General features: G+C 40.3%; 1 protein-coding gene and 1 pseudogene across 1 annotated transcript in view; both read left to right on the top strand.

Annotated features, from left to right (window-relative positions):
* The window catches only part of CATSPERB (cation channel sperm associated auxiliary subunit beta), a gene marked incomplete at its 5' end in the record, with an annotated part of 240,997 nt that overhangs the window by 135,679 nt on the left and 98,283 nt on the right, over positions 1-7,035 (top strand). The window lies entirely within an intron of this gene.
* Positions 4,435-5,179, top strand: LOC100950811 (annotated as a pseudogene).

The raw sequence follows: 7,035 nt of genomic DNA, 5'->3' as shown, positions 1-7,035 counted from the left end.
GTGTCATGGCATCACAACTCGCAGCAACCTCCAACTCTTGGGCTTAAGCAATTCTCTTGCCTCAGCCTCCTGAGTAGCTGGGACTACAGGTACCCGCCACAATACCCAACTATCTTTTGTTGCAATTCTCACTACTGTTTAAGCCGGAGCTATCAAACTCTCCAACCTCAGTATATGGGGCTAGTGCCCTACCCACTGAGCCAAAGGCACCACCCCTAAAATTTCTATTCTTTTAAATTTGTTGAGATTTTATATGTGCCCTAAAATATAATCAATTTTGGAGAATGATCCATGAACTAATGAGAAGAAACTGCACTCAGTATTATTGTGGTAGAATGTTCTATATATGTCTGTTAAGCCCATTCATTTTTAAGTTGTGTTTAAGTCCATTGCTTCTTTGTTTAGTTTCTGCTTGGAGGATCTGTCCACTTTTGTCAGTGGAGTGTTGAAGTTCCCCAGTTATTATGGTATTGTTGGATGTCATATCATTCCAACCAGTAAGGATTTGTTTTATATATCTGGGATCATTTAAGTTGCACATAAATATTTAGAATTAAAATGTCTTCTTATTATATTGTTCTTTTAACCAATACATAGTGTCCATCTTTGTCTTTCTTTACTTTTGTTGGTTCAAAGCCCAACGTATCTGGAAAAAAGATGGAAATTCTTGGTTTTTTCTGATTTCCATTTCCCTGAAATATTGTTTTCCAACCCTTCACCCTGAGTCTTGTTTTATCCTTTAAGGTTAGATGTGTTTCCTGATGACATCATATACTTGGCTTGTGCCATTTTATCCAGTTAGCAGCCTGTGCCTCTTCCAGGGGAAATCAAGCCATTCACATTTATTGAGAGAATTGATAAGTATGATGGAGCTTTGTTTGTCTTGTCTTGTCTTGTGGAGGTCTGTTGTTCAGTTTTATCACTTGGACCATTATGGAAGCTAGCATTTGCCCTTTAGTTTCTGGTTTTAGTTTTAGTTTTAGTTTTAGTTTTCTATTTTGCTGGTGGTCCATTGTGATGGTCAGTGTATAGAACATCTCTGAGTATTTCCTGCAGAGCTAGTCTTGCAGTGGCCAATTTCCTCAATGTTTCCTTGTCAGCAAAAAATTTAATTTCTTCATCAAATATGAAACTTAATTTTGCAGGATATATAATCCTGGACTGAAAATTGCTTTGCTTAAGATGGTTAAAGACAGGTGACCACTCTCTTTTGTCTTGTAAAGTTTATACTGAAAAGTCTTCTTTTTCAGTATAAATGTTTTTCCCCTTGTAGCTGAGAAATTACTTACCTCTGGCTGCTTACAGAATTTTCTCACATTTTAACATTGGCCAAATTAGTTACAATGTATCTAGGAGATGCTTTGTTTGAACTGAGTTGTCCTGAAGTTCTGTAACTATCTAGTATCTGTATTTGTGGGTCTCTCACAATGCTTGGAAAATTCGCCACCATGATGTCTTGAAGTACAGCTTCCGTGCTTTTAGGACTCTCTTCTTCTCCTTCAGTGATCCCTACGATTCATATATTTGTGTGCTTTGTGTAGTCTCTCTAAGAGATTGCTGTGCTTTTGCTCTCTTCTGCCTCTTTGAATGATTGGGTATCATTCAGTTAGTTTGACAGTCTTGAGTTATGAGATTCTTTATTCTCCATGTTCTGTTGCTAAGACTTTACCATGTTTTGAAACTCCTTGAATGCCCCTTTCAATTCCTTAAGCTCTGCTATATCCATTCTAGTTATGTCCAGATCCTTGGTGACTTTGTCTTTAATTTCATTTATTTATTGAGACAGTTTTTGGACTTTTTTTTCTATCTTCTCTTCAATTCCATTCATCTTATTTGCTACCCACATTCTGAATTCTATTATTGTCAGTTTGACAATTTCTTTATGAATGGCATTGTCAGCTGTACCTCCCTTGTAATCTCTTGGAGGAGTTGATCTGCTCTGACTTTTAATGTTGCCATTGTTCTTCTACTGATTTCTCCCCATGTGTGTTTTCAATTTATATATATATCTATATTTTAGCTCAAAAGGTAGGGTGTCCCTAAATTGCCTTTGAGAGATATTCTAGTTGGGTTCCCTTAGGCAGCACCCAGGAGGTAGTTGGGACCTAGAAGGGAGAGCTTGGGCTAACCAGTGACTCACCTATCTACTGGGAATAGTGCCATTCAACTGACTCTGGGGCCTTTGGAATGTCAAGTCAGGTAGGTTGGTGACAGCAACAGCTGCCCTCAAATGCAGAGATTTCCACACCCTTTCTAAGACTTGCCGGTGCCAAGTGGTAGTTTCTTGTTCCACCAGTTGCTTGGTGGGCATTAGGACCATGTGGCTGCCTAATCTAGTGGCTATTATCAGTTTCATAGACCCTGAGGGCAGGGCTCTCCACTTCTATTCCAGGCTTGCTGACATGAAGTGGCTGCTTGTTGTTCTGCCAACCACTTCACAGATTATAAGGACCATACGGATGCCTGATCTGAGGGGCTGATATCAACTTCACCCCATCTCTTCCAGGATCTGCCAGAGCAAAACATTTGCTTGTTGCACAGTGAGCCTACTCAATAGGGATTTGGGGCCATTTGGATACTAAGACAGGCAAGATGATATCAGTTCAAGGGCCCGAGGGTGTGGAGTTCACCATGCCCCTTCCAGGGCTTGTCAAAGAGATGCAGCAGCTTGTTGTTATGCTGACCCACTCAATAGGGTTTTAAGACAGTCTGGAAACTAAAGCTGATAAGCTGGAATCAGATCCAGCGGCCCAAAAATGTGAGCTCACCACTCCCATTCACCACTGGCAGTTTAAATGAGCCAGTGCTTTTTCTTGTTCCCTTCCTGCAGATAGCCTCCTATAGCTCCCTTTTATGGTGTACAATGTGGGGGTCCCTGGGAACCAGTCTTGTTTTGTCTAAGTTGGGGGTGGGGTGGGGCTGGGGAGCAGGACCTCCAGGTGATGCTCCTAGACCAGGGGAAGCTCATGGATAGATAGTATGCCAAATTATCTCAGCTAAAGTGTCAGCCCCACCAGCAACAGATTCAAAAGGCCATGGCTTTCACCTGTAGTTGGGAGAGGAAAATCCACAGCTTGCAGTATGCCTCCCAGGATTTCCCAGAGTGGAGTCACCCAAGGCTAGGTCCGTTTCTCCCCAAACCTATAAGGGTAGAGTTGGGGGCAGAACCTCTAAGAGGTACCCCCAAGCTGGGGGTAGTGCACAGATGGTGGTCCTAACTACCACACAGGGTGGGGATAAATCCCATCTAGCAGGAGGCAGGCTACTTGAGCCACCATTTTCTCCCAAGGGAGCTTCTAATTCACTGGGCCACATAGTACAGAAGCCCTCCTTAGTATCTGTCAGATATGGTAGGGAGGCAGAACCCAACTCCCTTCACTTTTCTTGCTATCAGTTGTTCTCATCAGATGCTGGTGAGAGAACAACCAACCTCTGCAGCACTTACTTCCACAGTAGCTATAGTGGCTAGGTAAGATCCAAAGTCCCTTTGCCTCTCTGGTGCCTGGTGGTGAAGCAGCCCTTCTAGGCTATCTGAGGGAAGTCAGACAGAGGATACTCTGTCCAGTAACCAAAGAAAAGGGGGAGATGGGCTGTGGCCACAAGCTGGCTGGAGCCAAAATTGCTCACTATTCTGCCAGGCAGTGGGGGGACCCAGAGGAGGATACACCTAAGTGCAGGAAAGCTGGGTCTTTAGTCCCCTGTAGCACTCTCCCATGGGGTGAGGTTTCCTGTGGTTCGTGGCTCACAGAGAGCCCCTGGGTGGGAGTAGGGGGTCCCTGTTAGCTTTCTATTCAGCTCTGAGCTCCTGAGTCTGATCCACTCTGTAACTGTCCTCTGCTCTCTCCCTTTCTCTTTATTGGCTTCATCCTCATGGTTTGTCTCAGTAGGATTGCTGAATTCCTTAATTTCTTCTTCCTCTTATCTACCCTACAATTTCAACTGCTCCAAATTCACTGCAGTCCAATTTTCCTCATTCTGACCAGGATCATCTGACAAAAGTCCCCTGTAGTTGGCCATCTTGCCCTTCCCTCCTCCCAAAAAAATTCCTTTTGAGATTTTTCATCCGTATTTACAGAGCAATAGATCCAAATTTTAGTCCAATTTGTAACTCACCTAAGTTTACATATACTTAGCCTCCTAGAGAATTTTTTTCCAATATAATAAAATCTAGCTATAACTTTATTGCTGTCTCATCAATATTAGTGCCTATCATTTATTCCTGTTAGGTTATATTGTCTTAATAACAGTGCTCAGAAGAAGAAAGAATATAGAAAGAATATAGAGAATACAGACTTTGCCCCACAAAATAAAATAATGTTGACACACTGTTATATAGGATATTTCTATATCTAAGGATTATCTGATAAGATATGTAGCAAAAGTCAGTAGTTTATTCTAAAGATTTGGGTTTTACCTCTTTTTGAGACTGGAACCATGGAGGGTGTCAAAGAGAAGAAAAAGAAGGTTCCTGCTGTGCCAGAAACCTTTAAGAAAAAGCGAAATAATTTCACAGAGCTGAAGATCGAGCGTCTGAGAAAGAAATGTGCCCAAAAGATGCTTCGAAAGGCAAGGAGGAAGCTTATCTATGAAAAAGCTAAGCATTATCATAAAGAATACAGGCAGATGTACAGAACTGAGATTTGGGTGGCTAGGATGGCAAGAAAGCTGACAACTTCTGTGTACCTGCAGAACCCAAATTGGCATTTGTCATCAGGATCAGAGGTATCAATGGTGTGAGTCCAAAGGTCCGAAAGGTGTTGCAGCTTCTTTGCCTTCGCCAGATCTTCAGTGGAATTTTTGTTAAGCTCAACAAGGCTTCCATTAACATGCTGAGGATTATAGAACCGTATATTGCCTGGGGGTACCAAAATCTGAAGTCAGTAAATGAGCTAATCTACAAGCGTGGTTATGGCAAAATCAATAAGAAATGAATTGCATTGACTGATAACAGTTTGATTGCACGATCTCTTGGTAAATATGGCATCATCTGCATGGAGGATCTGATTCATGAGATCTATACTGTTGGAAAACGCTTCAAAGAAGCAAATAACTTCTTGTGGCCATTAAAGTTATCATCTCCACAGGAGGGAATGAAGAAAAAGACACTCACTTTGTAGAAGGTGGAGATGCTGGTAACAGGGAAGACCAAATCAATAGGCTTATTAGAAGAATGAACTAAGGTATCTGCCCTGATTGTTTTTGTAATTTGGTCAGTTAATAAACAGTGACTGCTTTCAGATTTAAAAAAAAAAAAAAAAGATTTGGGTTTTACTCTGAGTAAATCAGAAGCTATTAGAGGCTTTTAAGCAGAAAGTGACATGATCTTATCTGACTTATGATATGACAAGATCACTTTGGCTGCTGTATAGAGAATACACTGGGCAGGTGATGGAGAGAAAGCAAGGAGGAAACCAAAGAATAAACAATCAATTATTCAATTATATAAGCTAGGAGAATGTTGCAATAATCAGGTGAGACATATTAAACTTAAGATGCCTGTTGTTCATCCTATCAGAAGAATAAGATGGGTGTTTAGAAATACAAGTCTAGAGTTCAGTGATGAGGTCTGGACTGGAGATATAAATTTAAGAGTCAACAACATAAGTTTGATAGTCAGTGCTATAAGACCAAACAAGAACACCTAGAAAATAAGTATAGATATAGAAAGGAAGATGTTTGAGGTCTAATACCAGGCATGACAACTCTTAGTGCCCAGGAAGGTGGGGGGAAATTGGTAAAGGAGGTTGAATGGTTTGGTCAGAGATAAACTAAAAACAATGTGCCTTAGAAAGCAAATGAGGAGGACTTCTGTGTTATGTGCCACCAATAGGTCAGGTAAGATGAAGAACAAAAACTAGACACTGAATTTGTGTGAGAGTTAATGGTAACCATGGCAAAAGCTATTGGCTGGAGTAGTGGAGTGGTTAGCTGGACAAAAGTCAAAAAGAGTTCAAAACACCATTAGAAGAGAGGAATTGACAACAGCGAATAAAGGTCACTTTCAGGGAGTTTCACTATAAAGGGGAAGAGAGAAATTACATTGTAGTTGGAGGGATTGTTGGAAAGAATTTTTATTAGTTTGTTTAAATTGGGAGAAATTAGAACATGTGTGCAAAATTAAGGGAATTACTACTAAACTCTTAGAAGTCATCAAGGAATACAGCAGCATCTCAAGTTACAAAATCAACACTCATAAATCAGTAGCCTTCATATACACCAACAGCAGCCAAGCTGAAAAAACAGTCAAGGACTCTATTCCATTCACAGTAGTGCCAAAGAAGATGAAATATTTGGGAGTTTACCTAACAAAGACATGAAAGATCTCTATAAAGAGAACTATGAAACTCTAAGAAAAGAAATAGCTGACAATGTTAACAAATGGAAAAACATACCATGCTCATGGCTGGGAAGAATCAACATCGTTAGAATGTCCATACTATCCAAAGCAATATATAATTTTAATGCAATCCCCATTAAGGCTCCACTATCATACTTTAAAGATCTAGAAAAAAATAATACTTCATTTTATATAGAATCAGAAAAAGCCTCGAATAGCAAATACATTACTCAGGAACAAAAACAAAGTAGGAGGAATTATGTTACCAGACCTCAGACTATACTATAAAGCGATAGTGATCAAAACAGCATGGTACTGGCACAAAAACAGAGAAGTAGATGTATGGAACAGAATAGAGAGCCAAGAGATGAATCCAGTCACCTACCGTTATCTGATCTTTGACAAGCCAATTAAAAATACTGAGTGGGGAAAAGATTCCATATTTAACAAATGGTGCTGGGCTAACTGGATGGTGTCCTGTAGAAGACTGAAACTAGACCCACACTTTTCACTATTAACTAAGATGGACTCTCACTGGATTAAAGATTTAAACTTAAGACATGAAACTATGAAAATACTAGAAGAAAGTGTAGGGAAAACACTTGAAGAAATCGGCTTGGGTGAAAAGTTTATGAGGATGACCCCTGGGGCAATTGAAGCAATGTCAAAAATATATTTTTGGGACCTGATCAAACTTA

This window comes from Otolemur garnettii, unplaced genomic scaffold (genome assembly GCF_000181295.1).
Source record: "Otolemur garnettii isolate 467f Iridium unplaced genomic scaffold, OtoGar3 scaffold00020, whole genome shotgun sequence".
NCBI classification, from domain to species: Eukaryota; Metazoa; Chordata; class Mammalia; order Primates; family Galagidae; genus Otolemur; species Otolemur garnettii.
Note: the sequence above shows the minus strand (reverse complement) of the source record. Positions and strands in the feature narration are given on the sequence as shown.